This window comes from Macaca fascicularis, chromosome 3 (assembly GCF_037993035.2).
Source record: "Macaca fascicularis isolate 582-1 chromosome 3, T2T-MFA8v1.1".
NCBI lineage: Eukaryota > Metazoa > Chordata > Mammalia > Primates > Cercopithecidae > Macaca > Macaca fascicularis.
In genome coordinates, this window is record NC_088377.1 from 36,422,324 (window position 1) to 36,439,700 (window position 17,377).

The following is a 17,377-nucleotide window of genomic DNA, read 5'->3' on the forward strand; positions in this document are numbered from 1 at the left end:
CACCTATAATCCCAGCTACTTGGGAGGCTGAGGCAGAAGAATCGCTTAAATCTGCAAGGTGGAGGTTGCAGTGAGCTGAAATTGCACCTTTGTACTCCAGCCTAGGTGACAGAGGGAGACTCATCTGAAAAAAAAATAAATTAGATTTAGGGAACACATGTCCAGGTTTGTGACTTGGGTATATTGTATAATGCTGAGGTTTGGGCTCCTACTGAACCCATCACCCAAATGGTGAACCCAATAGGTAGTTTTTCAACCCTCCCCCAACCTTTCCTCCCACCTTTGGAATCACAGTGTCTCTTGTTTCTATGTTTTTTTTTTTTTTTTTTTTGAGATGGAGTCTCACTCCTTCGCCCAGGCTGGAGTGCAGTGGCGTGATCTCGGCTCACTGCAAGCTCCGCCTCCTGGGTTCATGCCATTCTCCTGCCTCAGCCTCCCCAGTAGCTGGGACTACAGGCGCACGCCACCACGCCTGGCTAATTTTTTGTATTTTTAGTAGAGACGGGGTTTCACCATGTTAGCCAGGATGGTCTCGATCTCCTGACCTTGTGATCCTCCTGCCTCGGCCTCCCAAAGTGCTGGGATTACAGTATTGTTTCCATCTTTATGTCTGTGTGTACCCACTGTTTTAGGTCCCACTTATAAGTGAGAACACGAAGTATTTGCTTTTTTGTTTCTGCATTAATTCACTTAAGGATAATGCCCTCCAGCTGCATCCATGTTGCTGTGAAGGACACCAATTTCATTTGTTTTCATGGCTGCATAGTATTCCATGGTGTATATGCACCACGTTTTCTTTATACAACCCACTATTGATGGACGCTTAGGCTGACTCCATGTCTTAGCTATTGTGAATAGTGCTGCAATAAACATACCATTGCAGGTGTTTTTTTGATTGAACAATTTCTTTTCCCTTGGGTAGACACCCAGTAGTGGGACTGCTATGTTGAATTGTAGATCTATTATTATTATTATTTTTTGTGTATTTTTAGTAGAGACAGGGTTTCACCATGTTGACCAGGCTGGTCTCGAACTTCCGACCTCAGGTGAACCGCCAGCCTCGGCCTCCCAAAGTGCTGGGATTACAGGTGTGAGCCACCGTATGAAGCCAATCTATTTTTAGTTCCTTGAGAAATCCCCAAACTATTTTCCACAGGGGCTGAATTAATTTACATTCCCCTGGCAGTGTGTAAGCGTTCCTTTTTCTCCGCCGCCTTGCCCGCATCTGTATTTTGACTTTTTAGTAGTGGTCATTCTGACTAGTGTGAGATGCTCTCTCTCATTGCAGTTTTGATTGGCATTTTTCCGATGATTCGTGACGTTGAGCATTTTCTCATATGTTTGTTCGCTGCTTGTATGTTTTCTTTGGAGACGTGTCTGTTCATTTCCTTTGCTCACTTTTTAATGGAGTTTTTTTTTTTTTTTTGAGACAGAGTCTCCCTCTGTAGCCCAGGCTGGAGTGCAGTGGTACGCTCTCGGCTCACTGCAACCTCCACCTCCCGAGTTCAAGTGATTCTCCTGCCTCAGCTTGCTGAGTAGCTGGGATTACAGGTGCTTGCCACCACGCCTGGCTAATTTTTGTATTTTTAGTAGAGATAAGGTTTTGCCGTGTTGGCCAGGTTGGTCTCGAACTTGGTCTGAAGCAATCCACCTGCCTCGGCCTCCCAAAATGCTTGGATTACAGGCATGAGCCACTGCCCCCGGCCTTGTTTTTTTTTTCTTGTTGATTTAAGTTCCTTATAGATCCTGGATGTTAGTCCTTTGTCTGACGCATGGCTTGCAAATACTTTCTCCAGATGGGCTTGTGGAGGTGACTTCTGGGCCAGACCTCCCAGGCTCCAGTTTTGTTTGAGGGTCTGTGTTCCTCACTGCTTTGAGCTCTGGAGCAGCCTGTATCTGGCCATTCTCAAGGTCAGGGCTGGCTGTGAGATGGCTGGAGGGGACGTGGAACCCTCAGCTGTCACCAGGCCTTTTGTCCAGAGCATGTCCACGGTGGGCCCCGGCTGCTCAGGGCTTTTCCCCACACCAGACCTTGGTCCTACTGTCTATGGTGGAGGCAGGGCTGGGCTTTCTGGCCTTGTTGTCTGCCCACCCAGGACCCTGTGTCTGCAACATTCCTTGATCAAGCACTTCCTACACGCTCCAGGCTCTGTGGATGCAGTAGATTCAGGAGAGGGTTCTGACAGAGAGGGGAGCAGCTAAGCCATCCTTGCTGGCAGACACCAATGATGAGGTGGACGGAGCAGCTGGCGGTGGTCAGCACTGAGACCCAGGAGGAGAAAAACAACGCTTCACGCCTGGACACAGGTTTGCGGTTTTGAGAACACATTCATGTTTTCAACAACACTTATTAGGCACCAGCTGGGTACCAGGCATGTGCATAGCAGTGTCTAGGAAGACAGGGTCCCTGCTCTTTGACATTTAAATTCTGGTAGGAGTTCCCTGTGGCTACCATAAGGAATCACTGAAAACCAGGTGGCTTAAAACAACAGAAGTGGATTCCCTCACAGTTTTGGAGGCCAGGATTCTGGGGTCAAGGTGTCTGCAGGACCTCATTCCCTACAAAGGCTCTGTGGAGGGTCCTCCCTGCCTCTTCCAGCCTCTGGTGGCTCCTGGAGTTGCTTGGCTCATGGCTTTGTCATTCCAGCCTCTGCCTCCCTCTTCAGCCTTCTGGCTTTCTCAGTGTCTCTGTATCCAAATCTCCCTCCTTTTTTTTTCTGAGACAGGGTCTTGCTCTGTTGCCCAGGTTGGAGTACAGTGGTGCAATAACAGCTCACTGAAGCCTCCAACTCCTGGGCTTAAGTGATCCTCCTGCCTCAGCCTCCTGAGTAGCTGGGACCACAGTTGCGCACCACCACGCTCAGCTAATTTTTGTATTTTTTATTGTGGAGACGGGGTCCTGCTATGTTGCCCAGGCTGGTCTTGAACTCCTGGCCTCAAGTTATCCTCCTGCTTCAGCCTCCCAAAGTGTCAGGATTACAGGCGTGAGCCACCGTGCTCCGCCTCCCTCCTTTTTAGGTAGATACTGTCACTGGATTTGGGGGCCCACCCTAATCCTGTATGACATCTTAACCTGATCACATCGGCAAAGACCCTATTTTCAGATAAGGCCACAGTCACAGGCACTGCAGACTTGAGCATATCTTTCAGGGGGACATAGTCCAGTCAGTCCAAGAAAACCACACAGCAGCTGAGAAGGGAGAAAATGCGGAGGCCAAGGCAGGCCTGAGCCCCACACCAGGGGAGGAGGGAGCAGAAGCGGGAGAGGGGCTTAGGAGCGGGTGGGCAGGGGAAGGGGCAGCAGAGGGAACACCGCCACAAAGGCCTTGCACAGAAAGAGTTTTGGGGATCAACAGGGGGCCAGTGTGGTTGAATGTAGCTAGTAGGAGGAAGAAGGTTCTGGAAGGGGCCAGGTCATGTAAGCAGGGCAGATTGTTCTCATTTAATTCCAGCGGCAGGGGATCAGGTGCTATAGCTGTCACCTGTTATCCCAGCACTTTGGGAGGCCCAGGTGCTCCGGAGGGTTGCCCTGGCTTAGGAGTTCAAGACCAGCCTGGGCAACATAGCGAGACCTCCTCTCTACTAAAAAATCCATAAATAATAGTAATTTCAGGCTGGGCATGGTGGCTCACACCTGTAATCCCAGCATTTTGGGAGGCCGAGGTGGGTAGATCACTTGAGGTCAGGAGTTCGAGACCCACCTGGCCAACATGGTGAAACCCCATCTCTATTTAAAAAAATATACAAACATTAGCCGGGTGTGGTGGTGCAAGCCTGTAATCCCAGCTACTTGGGAGGCTGAGGCACAGGAATCGCTTGAACCCGGGAGGCAGAGGTTGCAGTGAGCCGAGATGGCACCAGTGCGCTCCAACCTGGGTAACAGAGCAAGACTCCATCTCAAAAAAAAAAAAAAAAAAAAAAAGAAAGAAAAAGAAATTAGTAATTCCAGTAGCTTCCAATGGGAAGGTCTCAATCATCAGAGTGACATTCCAATTTGTGTTCTAGAAAGATCCCTCCATCAGGGATGGATCTTCATTCGAATCCATGGATAGAGAATTCAGGGAGTCTGAATGTTGAATGGAAAAAAAAATGACATCATTATTTTCCCTACCCCCTAATAGAAAGTGAGCATTTCCTTGCATTATGAATGAATGGAAGCAAGAAAATAAAAAATAAAAAATAAAAATAAAAAAATAAATAAATACAAAATAAAAAAAATAAAAAAAATTGCAGAGGCGTGGCACAGCGCCTGGGACGCGTTCACCAGTAGAAACACGGGTGTCTTCCCATCCGGCTGTAGCTGCCGCAGGTAGCGTGAAACACCAAGCGTGCTTGTCACAACTCCAGAATAACGACAGCTGTTGGCCCCGCCGCCAGAGCTTGTTATTCAATCCTGTGATTTAACGCATTCACACACACAAAAAAGCATGCAAATTACCGGATTACCCATTTGCTCTTTAAATATTTTGATAAGAAAGTTGGCTTCCTTTGCAATCCTGTGTGTTTTATTTCACGCATTTGAAAATGTTATTTTGAGAAGGGGGGGTCTCTGGGCTTTCAGAGGCTCAGGGGAGTTCGTGGTTCAGATGGGGCAGAGGGTGGGGCTGGAGAGAAGTAGGGGATTTGAGGTGTCTGTTGGGGTTCAGCTGGGAACCGGGGCTGAGGCTTGGGCTTCGAGCTTGAGTGACTGGCGGGTGGGGATGTCATTGGCGGAGGGGGAAGAGGAACAGGTTTCCTCTGTCCAGGGAGAAAATGTTTGGTTTGTTTTTTAAATTTTTTTATTTAGTTTTTATTTTTTTGAGAGGGAGCCTCCCTCTGCAGCCCAGGCTGGAGTGCAGTGGCACGATCTCGGCTCACTGCAAGCTCTGCCTTCCGGGTTCAAGTGATTCTCCTGCCTCACCCTCCCAGAGTAGCTGGGATTATAGGTGCCCGCCACCACACCCAGCTGATTTTTTTTTTTTTTTTTTTTTTTTTTTGTATTTTTAGTAGAGATAGGGTTTCACCATGTTGGCCAAGCTGGTCTCAAACTCCCAACCTCAGGTGATCTGCCCGCCTTGGCATCCCAAAGTGCTGGGATTACAGGCGTGAGTCACCGTGCCCAGAGATTTGTTTGGATTTGTACACTGAATTTAGGGAAATTCAAGCAGAGAAACCAAGGGGATCTGGTTCTACTAGGCTGGCCACTTAACGGCTGGGCTGGAGGTGCCTATGTGGGGGTCCCCCGGCATGTGGGAGGTCCTCTTGCATGGGCTTACTGGGTCCTCACAGCCACTTCGTACGGTTCATCACCCAGGCTTTCTAGTGTCACGTTACCTCCCTGGGGTTACAGAAAGCTGTCTGAGAGCCCAGGTGTGGCCATTTCCATCCCTGGGGCTCCACATCATCCCACATTACGGGCATCTCCCGGCCAACAGACACCCTAGGACTCCTCACTGTGAAATCACACGGGATGGCACAGCTGGGGGCCCGGCTACTCCGTCACCAAGACCTCAGGCCAGTGGTGGCTCATGCCTGTCATCTCAGCACTGAGGTGGAGGATCGCTTGAGCCCAGGAGTTTGAGACCAGCTTGGGCAACATAATGAGACCCTATTTCTTACAAAAAAATAAAAATAAAAAAAAAAAATTAGCCGGGTATGGTGGTGCACGTGTGTGATGTGTGTAGTCCTAGCTACTCAGGAGGCCAAGGCAGGAGATTGAGCTCGGGAGGTCGAGGCTGCAGTGAACTATGATCATACCACTGCCTTCCAGCCTGGATAACAGAGCAAGACCTTGTCTCAAAAAAAAAAAAAAAAAAAAAAACCAACAACAAGACACCTAATGTTCACCCTGAGCTGGGCTTTGGCTGGCAACAGCCAGCTAGTGGTCTCAAAGGCTCTGTGTGTGTATTTCTTTCTGTTTCTCTTTTTCTCTCTGTTTTCTTTCCTCTCTCCTCTCTTCCTGTTTGTGTCTCTCTCTCCCTCCCTCTTTCCCTGACTCTTTCTCCTTCTCTCTCCCTTCCTTCGTCCTTCCTCTCTGTGTCTCCTTCTTCCTTCCTCTCTGTGTCTCCTTCTTCATCCCTTCCTCCCTCCCTCCTCCTCTTCCTCCTCTTTCTCTCTGTCTCCCTGTCTCGCACACACAGAAGCAAATGCAATTTCACAGCCTCATACCTGCGTTCACATCCCACCCATCATACAAGCTAGGGGGGAGGCACATGGCGTCGGTCAAAACAAGATCAGAACCGAATGTGACATGTGATAAGAAAGAAAGACAATCCTGTATCAGAGACTCATTTCCAGTCACCCCAAGCCGCGTGGAAACTTTCAATACAATTTTTAGCCGAGCACCTGGGGTTTCAAAGCAGACCGTGCTGAGGGGAGAGGGTGCGAGCCTTTGGCCTCCTGTTCACAAACAGCTAATTTTAGTAGCCAAACAAGCCAGAAAGCCCCCAATCCTTTCTCCTCTCTCTCTTCCACGCCCCCTCCTCACCCACCTGCTTCCCGGTACAGCTGCAGCTCCTGCCCACACCGTGAACCCCAGCTTCCTGCTAAGGGCCCCGGCTGTCTTACCCGACTGTCTTGCCTTGGGGCTGCCAGAGAAAGATGATGCCGGGGAGTTCAGGTTCAGGAGACCAGGCTGGGGTGCTCCTGTGGGCACAGGACCGTCTTGGCACCAGGGGCCTTGTTGACCCCATGGACAATGCAGGAAGTGGGCCCTGCTGGGGACCCTCAGTCAGGACCAACCTCTCCATACCTGGGTCTGCAGGGAGGAGGGGCTGGGGCTCCGAGCCAAACCCCCGCATATGTACCAGTATTGGTGGCCCACCCTTCTCATTCTTTTTTTTTTTTGAGACAATCTCACTTTGTCACCCAGGCTGGAGTACCGTGGTGAGATGTCAGCTCACTGCAACCTCTGCCTCCTGGGTTCAAGCAATTCTCCTGCCTCAGCCTCCTGAGTAGCTGGGACTATAGGCACACACCACCAAGCCCGGCTAATTTTTTGTAGTTTTAGTAGAGATGGGGTTTCATACGTTGGCCAGGCTGGTCTCAAACTCCCAACCTCAGGTATCTTCCCACCTCTACTTCCCAGAGTGCTGGGATTACAGGTGTGAGCCACCGCATCCAGCCCCCACCCCTCTCATTTTTCAGCACTGCCTCCTGAGCACCTGGGCACTCCAGTCTTCCTGAATTTTGTCTGACCTTGACCTCTGTCCTTGGACCTGATGCATACCTCAGTGAAACCTGTTCCAAGTAAGCCCGGAGGTGGCCGTGAGAAGCCCTCGAAAGTTCCCCTGTTCATTATTATAATTACTTTTAGAGACAGGGTCTCACTCTGTCTCTCAGGCTGGATTGTATCATCATGGCCTTACTGCAGCCTTGAACTCCCGGGCTCAAGTGATCCTCCCACCTCAGCCTCCTGAGTAGCAAGGACTACAGGTGTGCATCACCATGCTGGCCAATTAAACTTTTTTTTTTTTTTTTTTGCAAAGACAAGGTCTCACTATGTTGCCCAGGCTGACCTTGAACGCCTGGCTTCAAGTGATCCTCCCACTTCGGCCTCCCAAAGTGCTGGGATGACAGGTGTGAGCCACCGTGCCCAGCTGGAGGTTTCTGTCTTCAAATCTCAGCTGTTCCCAGATGTGAGATCCCTCTGAGCTTCAGTTTCCCCATCTGTGGGATGACAGGTATGAGCCACCGTGCCCAGCTGGAGGTTTCTGTCTTTAAATCTCAGCTCTGTTCCTAAATGTGAGACCCCTCTGAGCCTCAGTTTCCTCATCTGTAAAGTGGGAGTAGTGATCGCCAGGGGAGCAGGTCTGTGCCAGGTTTGTAAACACCAGGCGTAAATGGGCAGGTGCATGGTAGGTACCCTTGTCTGCTGGAGGAGACTGTTCTCTTCGCCTAGTTTGGAGGTCACCTTCAAGGTTAGAAGACCCAGAGGCCTCAAGTAAAAGGAGCTGCAATCCCCAATCTGCTCCCCCGAAGCGGGAGCTTAGAGGCATGTGTGTGGTAGTGACGGTAATGGAATGTGATGGGAGATCAATGGGAACACGGGCAGCTGCCTGAGCCAGGGCTGTGGCTGCCCCAGCCCTGGGGTTACTGCTCCAGTTCATAAACAGAGATCTGATAACAAGAGGCCAGGCCAGGTGCTGGGGCAGGAGGGGAGCTGCCGACGGCAAAGGGACCCAGGCCCGTGGGAACGGGAAGCCCTTAGACCTCTTAGGTGAAGCACCGCCAGACCCAGCTCCCCAGAGCTCCGCCATGAGCTGGCCATGGGCAAAAGAGACCTCTGCTTTCAGTTTCTGATTATTATTATTATTTTTTTGAGACAGAGTTTGGCTCTTGTTACCCAGGCTGGAGTGCAATGGTGCGATCTCAGCTCGCTGCAACCTCCGCCTCCCGGGTTCAAGTGATTCTCCTGCCTCAGTCTCCCTAGTAGCTGGGATGATAGGCGCCCGCCACCACGCCCGGATAATGTTTGCATTTTTAGTAGAGACGGGGTTTCACCATGTTGGCCAGGCCTGGTCTCAAACTCCTGACCTCAGGTCAAAAACCTGCCTCGGTCTCCCAAAGTGCTGGGATTACAGGCGTGAGCCACCGCACCCTGCCAATTATTTTTAACACATAAAAATTCAATGAAATACGTGGATCGAGAGAAAAGTTAGGCATGACCCAAGGAACGGCTGCCCAGGGAGCCGTCCACATGCCCTCTCGGCCCCTCCTCTCTCTCTGAATTGTGTCTCCAACCTGCCAAAAGGTCCCTCTAATCCCTCTGGTGTTTTTCTGAAATTTTATTTTATTTTCCTCCTCAGCGTACTGGTCAATGAAGGCCTGGGGGAATGAAAGGGGCCTTGAGATAAGCCGGGGTCACAGATTAGGGTGGGCCTCATGGGCTCTCGGGAGTGGATGTCCCTAGTGTGCTGTCCACTGATGACCTCTTCCCTGAGGATGGCCAGTCCCCACAACCCCGCTGAACGCACAGGCCTGGGCAGCCACCTTCCTGCCATGTGACCCTGCCCGGTCCCGCAGTGAGTCGAACCAGAAGCTGGCTGGTCCAGTCAGATTCCTCCTGCAGTACTGGGCTGGAAGCCATATGGATATGGGGCTGAATATAAAAAATGGTCATTTGAAGCAGACTGAGAGAGAAGGAGAGAGAGGATCCCATTGCGCGAAAGGCAGAGATGAGAAGAACCAGGTGTCCCCTGTCTGGGAGACAGGTGTAGACAGATGTGCTAGGAAAGGTTCCCTGCTGGCCCGGTGCGGTGGTTCATGCCTGTAACCCTAGCACTTTGGGAAGCCGAGGCAGGCGGATTGCCTGAGCTCAGGAGTTCAAGACCAGTGTGGGCAACATGGTGAAACCCCATCTCTACTAAAATACAAAAAATTAGCCGGGCGTGGCGGCATGCACCTGTAGTCTCAGCTACTCAGGAGGCTGAGGTAGGAGAATTGTTCGAATCTAGGAGGCAGAGGCTGCAGTGAGCCGAGATCACACCATTGCATTCCAGCCTGGGTAACAGAATGAGACTCCATTTTCATAGGAAAAAAAAAAAAAGGTTCCCTGCTCTTTGGGGAAAAATCCTCATGGCTCATGGCTCTTGCCAACTCCCTGCTGTAAACACCCATATCATGCCAATATTAGCTGCCCCTGTAAAGTCACTGAATAGGGACTTGGGAAGAGGTATCCATAGTTGGCTCTTGCTGGTCTGGGCTGGGTGTGGCCTCGGTTTCTGATGGTTTCACCATCCTCATGGGGCCTGGCGGCTGTCTATTTTTGGCCATGAATATTCTCTGCCCCTCCAAAGGTGTGACCCAAAGGCAGTCTCTCAGAAGTGTCTGAAGCCAAGAAACACAGCCCAGCAACCAAGTAAAGGAACTGAAGACTTTTGCTTCTTGGCCAGGCATGGTGGCTCATACCGGTAATCCCAGCACTTTGGGAGGCCGAGGCAGGAGGATCATTTGAGGCCAGGAGTTTGAGACCAGCCTGGGCAGCATAGTGAGAATCTGTCTGTATAAAATATTTTTTAAGAATTAGCCAGGTGTGGTGGCATGTGCCTGTAGTCCCAGCTACTCTGGAGACTGAAGTGGGAGGATTGCTTGAGCCCAGGAGTTGGAGGCTGCAGTGAGCTGTGATTGTGTCCACTGCACTCCAGCCTGGGTGACAGAGTAAGATCCTGTCTCTGAAAAAAAAAAAAAAAAAAAAAAAAAAAAGGAGAAACCCCACCCGAGGAGGAGGCCCTCCATTTTTGCTTTGGGCACCAGCATGTGAGGATGTGATAGCTGGATCGGTGGCAGCTATTTTGGGATAATGAGGCAACCTACCTGACAAAGAAAATCAACAGTTTTCTTGAACAATCAGTTCTGGCCAGAAAGTGTGTTGTGCTTCCTGCATGACACCAAGCAATTGAGGCTGAGTACCAGCTGCCCCTTTTAGCTGGATTATGTGCTCTCCAATTTACCATGGTCCCCACCCGTCCCTATTGCATTACTCTAGTCCACTTCACTCATTTTCATCCTTGCTGGCACCTGCAGCCTCCAGTGGCAACGTAATAACTTGTTTAATTGTGTGCCTATCCCAACAAGCTGCCAGCCCCTTAAGAATAGGGACTGAGGCTGATAAATCTCTGGACTTTTCGACTCACTCCTGTGGTTCCAGGGACATGGTAGGAACTCAGCAACTGTCCAAGGCAGGGCAAGCCCAAAGAATTATGTGCAAAGATGGAAATGTTCTATAATCTGCTCTGCCCCATACAGTAGCCACTAGCCCCATGAGGCTCTTCAACCTTTGAGATGTGGCTTATGTGACTGAGGAACTGGATTTTTATTGACTTTTAATTGATTTAAATTTAAATGCCATTGTGGCTAATCGCTACCATTAGTGTAGTAGAGAATCAAGCCCATCTCTCTGTAGCTTCCAGAGCTGTTTTCTGCTCCTCTGTTTTCCGAGCTGTTTGGTTGGTGAGGTGGTGGATAGAAGTGCTCCTGGACACCCTGGGCATTTTCTCTTCCCACCTCCGCTGGTCTTTACTGTTTGAGCAAAAGGAGACTTCTTGTCATCTAGGTAAAATTTTACCCTGAGCAACTACAGCAGGGGCCAGGGAAAGAGGTTTGTAGAGGACATTCTCTTGGCTTTGTAACTGGCTGAGGACATTTTCTGTTGTTTTAGCCCATGAGTTCCCAGAGTATGGGGTTTGGGGATGAGGCTGCAAATTCTTTGGGACTCCTCCACTGGAGGCAGAATTTATTTCCCTTTTTCTTGAATCTGGGCTGGCCCTCATGATTCACTGGTTCTGGGACTCCCAAAGCTAGGCCATAGGTAGCTTATTGGGATGCTGTTTTTGGAAGCCTGAGCTGCCATGTAAGAAATCTAATACCCTGAAACCACCATGCTGGAGGGACCATTTATGGGTACCCCCATCCACAGCCCCCACTGAGCCCAGCCTCTCAGCCATCCCCATGGCAGCACCATAGAGAAGCACCCGGGGACCTCTGTAGACACAAGAAGTAGAAGAGTCAACCAGCTGAGCCCTGCCTGCATACCTGAGTTACTAAATAGGGAGATTCTATAAAATGGATGCTGTTTTAAGCCACTAGCTTTGGGGGTAGTTTGTTATGCAGTGTATTAGTTCATCCTCATGCTGCTGATAAAGATATACCTGAAACTGGGTAATTTATAAAGGAAAGAGGCTTAATTGACTCACAGTTCCACATGGCTGGGGAGGCCTCACAATCATGGCAGAAGACGAATGAGGAGCAAAGTCATATCTTATATAGTGGCAGGCAAGAGAGTGTGGGCAGGGGAACTCCCATTTATAAATCCATCGGATCTTGTGAGACTTATTCACTACCACGAGAACAGTATGGCGGAAACCTGCCCCATGATTCAGTTATCTCCACCTGACCCCTCCGTTGACACATGGAGATTATTATGATTCAAGGTGAGATTTGGGTGGGGACACAGTCACACCATATCATGCAGGAACTGATAACCAGACAGGAGTCATATGGGACCTCCCCCTATGCCCACCCTTACCCTCTGCTTCAGCAGCCCCTGACTCACGGCTGGACACAGTCAAATTGGAGGTCACCCCACAGAGACACTCACAGGCAATTCATCAGGTTGTTTCTGGGGCAATGTACAGAAAGTTTACAACAGGTGTCTACCAGGCTTCTACTGGCCAGAAGGGACACTTACCCAGGGTTTCACCCTTCAGTTGCTGGATCGTGGGAGGGGCAAAGCTGAAACCAATCCTGTAGGGTTGACAAGAATTGCATGCTGGGTTCTGGGGAGAAATATAGATATAATTAAGCAAGAGTCAGGCTGAACTCTGGCCCATTTTCTTGTTGCTAAAGGTCATATGCCACTAGATGCTGACAACTGCCTCTCCAGTGATCCTACAGATGGGGTTTCTGACATCAGGATCAAAGACTGTTTAAGAATTGACTTGCATCCCCCCATTGTTCCCATAGGCAGGATCTGGGACATTAGAATCAGAAGGCTTTTGTTTAAGAATTGCTTCAGACGGCCGGGCGCGGTGGCTCACACCTGTAATCCCAGTACTTTGGGAGGCTGAGGTGGGCAGATCACCTGAGGTCAGAAGTTTGAGACCAGCCTGGCCAACATGGTGAAACCCTGTCTCTACTAAAAATAGACAAATTAGCCGGGTGTGGTGGCAGGTGCCTATAATCCCAGCTACTCAGGAGGCTGAGGCAGGAAGAATTGCTTGAACCTGGGAGGTGGAGGTTGCAGTGAGCCGAGATGGTGCCACTGCACTATAGCTTGGGTGACAGAGCAAGACTCCATCTAAAATTAAAAAAAAAAAAAAATGGCCTAAGGTGTTTATAAGAATTCCAGCAACTAGTAGATAGGACCCTCACAAGGGCCGGGATCAGCAATAATACAGCTTCTTCCCCTCCCCACCCCAGAACTTCACCCCGCACTCTTCAACCAATCAGCGATCTCCACAATTCAGCCCCTCCAAAACCCTTAAAAACCAAAACCCCAAATTCCTTGGGGAGATGGAGTTGAGGTTTGGCGACCCTGTGATTAAACCCCTTTCTCTGCTGCAACCTGATGTCTTGGTGTATTGACCTGCCATGTGCAACAGGCAACAAACCCATTAGGGTTACAGAGCCAGGGAGGCAGACGGCGGGGCTTGGAATGGTAACTGCTTATCAACTGGGAAGGAAGAATCCAGTATTTTTCCCAATGGATCAGCTCTGCCAACGCCATGCATGACCAGCTGAATCCCTGATTGGTCCCTGACAACTCTTTCCAGGCTTCGTACCTCAGCTTCCACTTTTCCTCTATGCACAGTCTATGAGGACGCACTCAGCGAGGCCCAACTCATCCTTCAGGCCTCGCCTCTCACCCTCTCAACTGGAGCCCCTGGCAGAATTGATCGTTCTTCTCCTACCCTTTCACCAGAACCCCTTCCCCTTGGGCATGTCCACCCCTGAAATTGGTTGTTGAGTGAATGTTAGAACAAGCGAAGGAAAGTTGGTGGGGGCCCTGCAGGCTGCCCCTCCTGACGGCCTTTCTCCTCCTGCAACCAGAGGGAGAGGAAAGATTCGCTCTTGCTCACGCTTTTATCTTTTCTTTTGCTTTTTTTTTGAGACAGAGTCTCGCTCTGTTGCCCAGGCTGGGGTGCAGTGACGTAGTCTCGGCTCACTGCAAGCTCTGCCTCTCGGGTTCACGCCATTCTTCTGCCTCAGCCTCCCAAGTAGCTGGGACTACAGGCGCCCGCCACCACACCCAGCTAATTTTTTGTATTTTTTAGTAGAGATGGGGTTTCACCGTGTTAGCCAGGATGGTCTTGATCTCCTGACCTTGTGATCCGCCCGCCTCGGCCTCCCAAAGTGCTGGGATTACGGGCGTGAGCCACCGCGCCTGGCCCATGCTTTTTCTTTTTTTAAAAAAATGGTGCAATAGTACATATGACATAAGCCTCCCCATTTTAACCATTTTAAAGTATACAACTCAGTACATTCACAATGCCATGCAATCAGTATCACTGTCTAGTTCCAAACAATTTCATCACCCTAAAAAGAAACCCTGCACTTATTAAGCAGTCACTCCCCATTCCTCTCTCCCTGACACCTGGTAACTGCTAATCTTTTTTTTTTTTTTTTTTTGCCTCTAGGGATTTGCCTATTCTGGACATTTCATATAAATGGAATCCTACAATATTTGTCTTTTAGTGGCTGGCTTGTTTCACTGAGCATAGTGTTTTCAAGGTTCATCTAGGTTGCCATGCATATCAGCATTTCATTCCTTTTTTTTTTTTTTGAGACGGGGTCTCACTTGGATGCCCAGGCTGGAGTGCAGTGACACAGTTAAAGCTCACTGCAGCCTCGAGCTCCTGGGCTCAAGCGATCCTCCTGCCTCAGCCTCTCAGGTAGCTGGAACTATAGGTGTGCACCCCCAAACCCAGTTAGATCTTTTTTATTTTTATTTTTTTTTATTTATTTTTGAGACAGAGTCTTGTTCTATCACCCAGGCTGGAGTGCAGTGGTGCAATCTCGGCTCACTGCAACCTCCACCTCCCAGGTTCAAGCCATTCTCCTCCTTCAGCCTCCTGAGTAGCTAGGATTACAGACACACGCCATCCCACCCAGCTAATTTTTGTATTTTTAGTGGAGACAGGGTTTCACCATATTGGTCAGGTTGGTCTCAAACTCCTGACCTCAGGTGGTCTGCCTGCCTCAGCCTCCCAAAGTGCTGGGATTACACACATGAGCCACCATGACCGGCCTGTTTTTTATTTTTAGTGGAGATGGGGTCTTGTTATGTTACCCAGGCTGGTCTCGAATGCCTGGGCTCAAGCCATCTCCCATCTCAGCTTCCCAAAGTATTCGGCTTACAGGCATGAGCCACCATGCCTAGCCTCGTTCCTTTTCATGGCTGAGTAATATTCCATTGTACGGATGGACTATATTTTGCATATCCACTCGCCACTTGATGGACACTTGGCTGGCTTCCACCTTTTGGCTGGTGTGAACAGTGCTGCTGTGAATGCGTGTGGACAGCTGCCTGTACGTACAGAGAGGAGAGGAGAGGGCAGAGAGAGAATGCCCGTGTTACCCAGGTTTCTGGCTGAGTGACTAAGTTAGGGATGGGCTGGGGAGGAGAGGGGCAGGTTTGGGGGTAAGAAGGCGAGTGGGTTTTAGGCCTGTGTGGACTGGATTAGTGCCCCCACAGGATGGGGGACAGGGATCTGTCTGTATCTCATAGAGGTGGTGGGGTCCCAGCACCCAGCGTCTCCCCAGATTCTCCTGGGGAAGAACCACTACGGTTTACAAACCATACCCCTTGCTCTGCAGTAAAGAACAGCGGCCCTGGGGCCTGGTTCCCAGAGCTTAGGGTGTAACTGAGATAGGTGAGTCCACCATCCACACTGACCCCTGCCCCTATGGTTGGACAGGCCGAAATGGAAACGTCCCAGGCCAGGGTTGCCAGCCTGCTGTGGGCATCACAAAGCCCCGTCTGTGTGCATGCGCCCTCTGGGGAGGGCCGTGAGGCTCCTTCCAAGGAAACCAGTACATGGCCCCTCTTGGGGGATTTTATCCTGCAGAGAAGAACTGTGCAAAATGATGCTCAACAGTGATTCCCTGGAAATGACCGGCTGTCTACCGGCAAGGACTGGTGACGGAAGGACAGGCCAGCCCCGCAGAGTGCCACATGGTTGTCAAAAGGAATGCGAGAGGCTACGCGGTGGCTCGCTCCTGGAATCCCAGTGCTTTGGGAGTCTGAGGTGGGATGATGTCTTGAGGTCAGGAGTTCCAGGCCAGCCTGAGCAAGGTAGTGAGACCTCGTCTCTACAAAGAACGTTTAAAAATTAGCTGAGCGTGGTGATGCAGGCCTCTAGTCCCAGCTACTAGGGAGGATGAGGCTGGAGGATTGAGCCCAGAAGGTCGAGGCTGTAGTGGGCCATGTTCATACCACTGCACTCCAGCCTGGGTGCTAGCTTAAGAGATATACCTACCTTGGCCTTCCAAATTGCTGGGATTACAGGTGTGAGCCCCCACACCCAGACTGTGATAGCTTTTGAGAACAGCATGGTGGCACGATGCCAGGGCTCAAAGACGTCTCACTCCTGCATTCACCTCATCCCCAAAACAGCCCCCTTCCTGGGTTGGGTGAGTAAACCACCATTTCTCAGAATTGTGACCTGGTTACATAGAAGCCCAGGGCCAGCTGGGCTGGCACTACCAGGCGGTGAGCAGACTGCCTCTTCCAAGAGAGGAAATCCTGTAATCCCAGCGCTGTAGCTGGGACTACAGGCAAGCATCACCACGCTCAGCTAATTTTTAAACATGCTTTGTAGAGATGAGGTCTCACTACATTGCCCAGGCTGGTCTGGAACTCCTGACCTTAAGTGATCACAGCACTTTGGGAGGCCGAGACAGGTGGATCAACTGAGGTCGGGAGTTCGATACCAGCCTGGCCAACATGCTAAAACCTCGTCTCTACTAAAAATACAAAAATTAGCCGGGCGTGGTGGTGGTGTGCACCTGTAGTCCCAGCTACTCAGGAGGCTGAGGCACGAGAATCATTTGAACCTGGGAGGTGGAGTTTGCAGTGAACCGAGATCATGCCACTGCGCTACAGTCTGGGTGACAGAGTGAGACTCTGTCTCAAAAAAAAAAAAAAACCCAAAACCAAAAACAAAAACAAAAAACCCAACCAGACAAAAAACCACAAACAAGAGAGGAAATTTATATCCTCTCAGTGTGGTCATTAGGTCACCCAACCCCCAGCCAGCCACTGCCTGGAATGCCAACCACTTCCTTGGTCCCTAGAAGAGCAGAGGGGACACATGACCAAAGGCCCCAGAATCCCAAATAGCACATCAGAATCGGAAAATCCAGCCCCGAGCTTACAGTTGCCAATCACCAGACCTGGGTGAAGTTCCAGCTTACCAGCTGTGTGACCTTGGTCAAGCCACTTAACCTTTCTGAGCCTCAGTTTTCTCCTGTATAACGTGGAGAAGAGTTTGGGGATAAGTAAAATAACATTTACAAGGTGCTTGGCACAGAGCAGGAGCTCAAAAAACATTTGCTCTTATTTGCCGAATCCCAGAGCAATGGTTCTTCATCTTTTTGGGACTGCGGGACCCTTTGGGAATCAGAGAAAGCTTGGACTTTCTCCGCAGAAAAGTGTGTTGTCTACACGTACGACACAATTTCCGGTGCTCGCCTCTCATGGTGGCTCTGAGCTGCATGGCTGGTGCCCGTGGTGTGAACCAAGCATCGTCGTGGCATTATTGGCTTAGCACAGGCATCCAGAGCCTTGGGCTCAGGCTTTGCTGTGCCGGAGCTTCCCTGAGCCCTGGGATGTCTCTGCAGTCAAAACTCAGCTCGCAGGCCCTCGTGTAATACTTGGACCTGCAGGCAGACGGTGCCA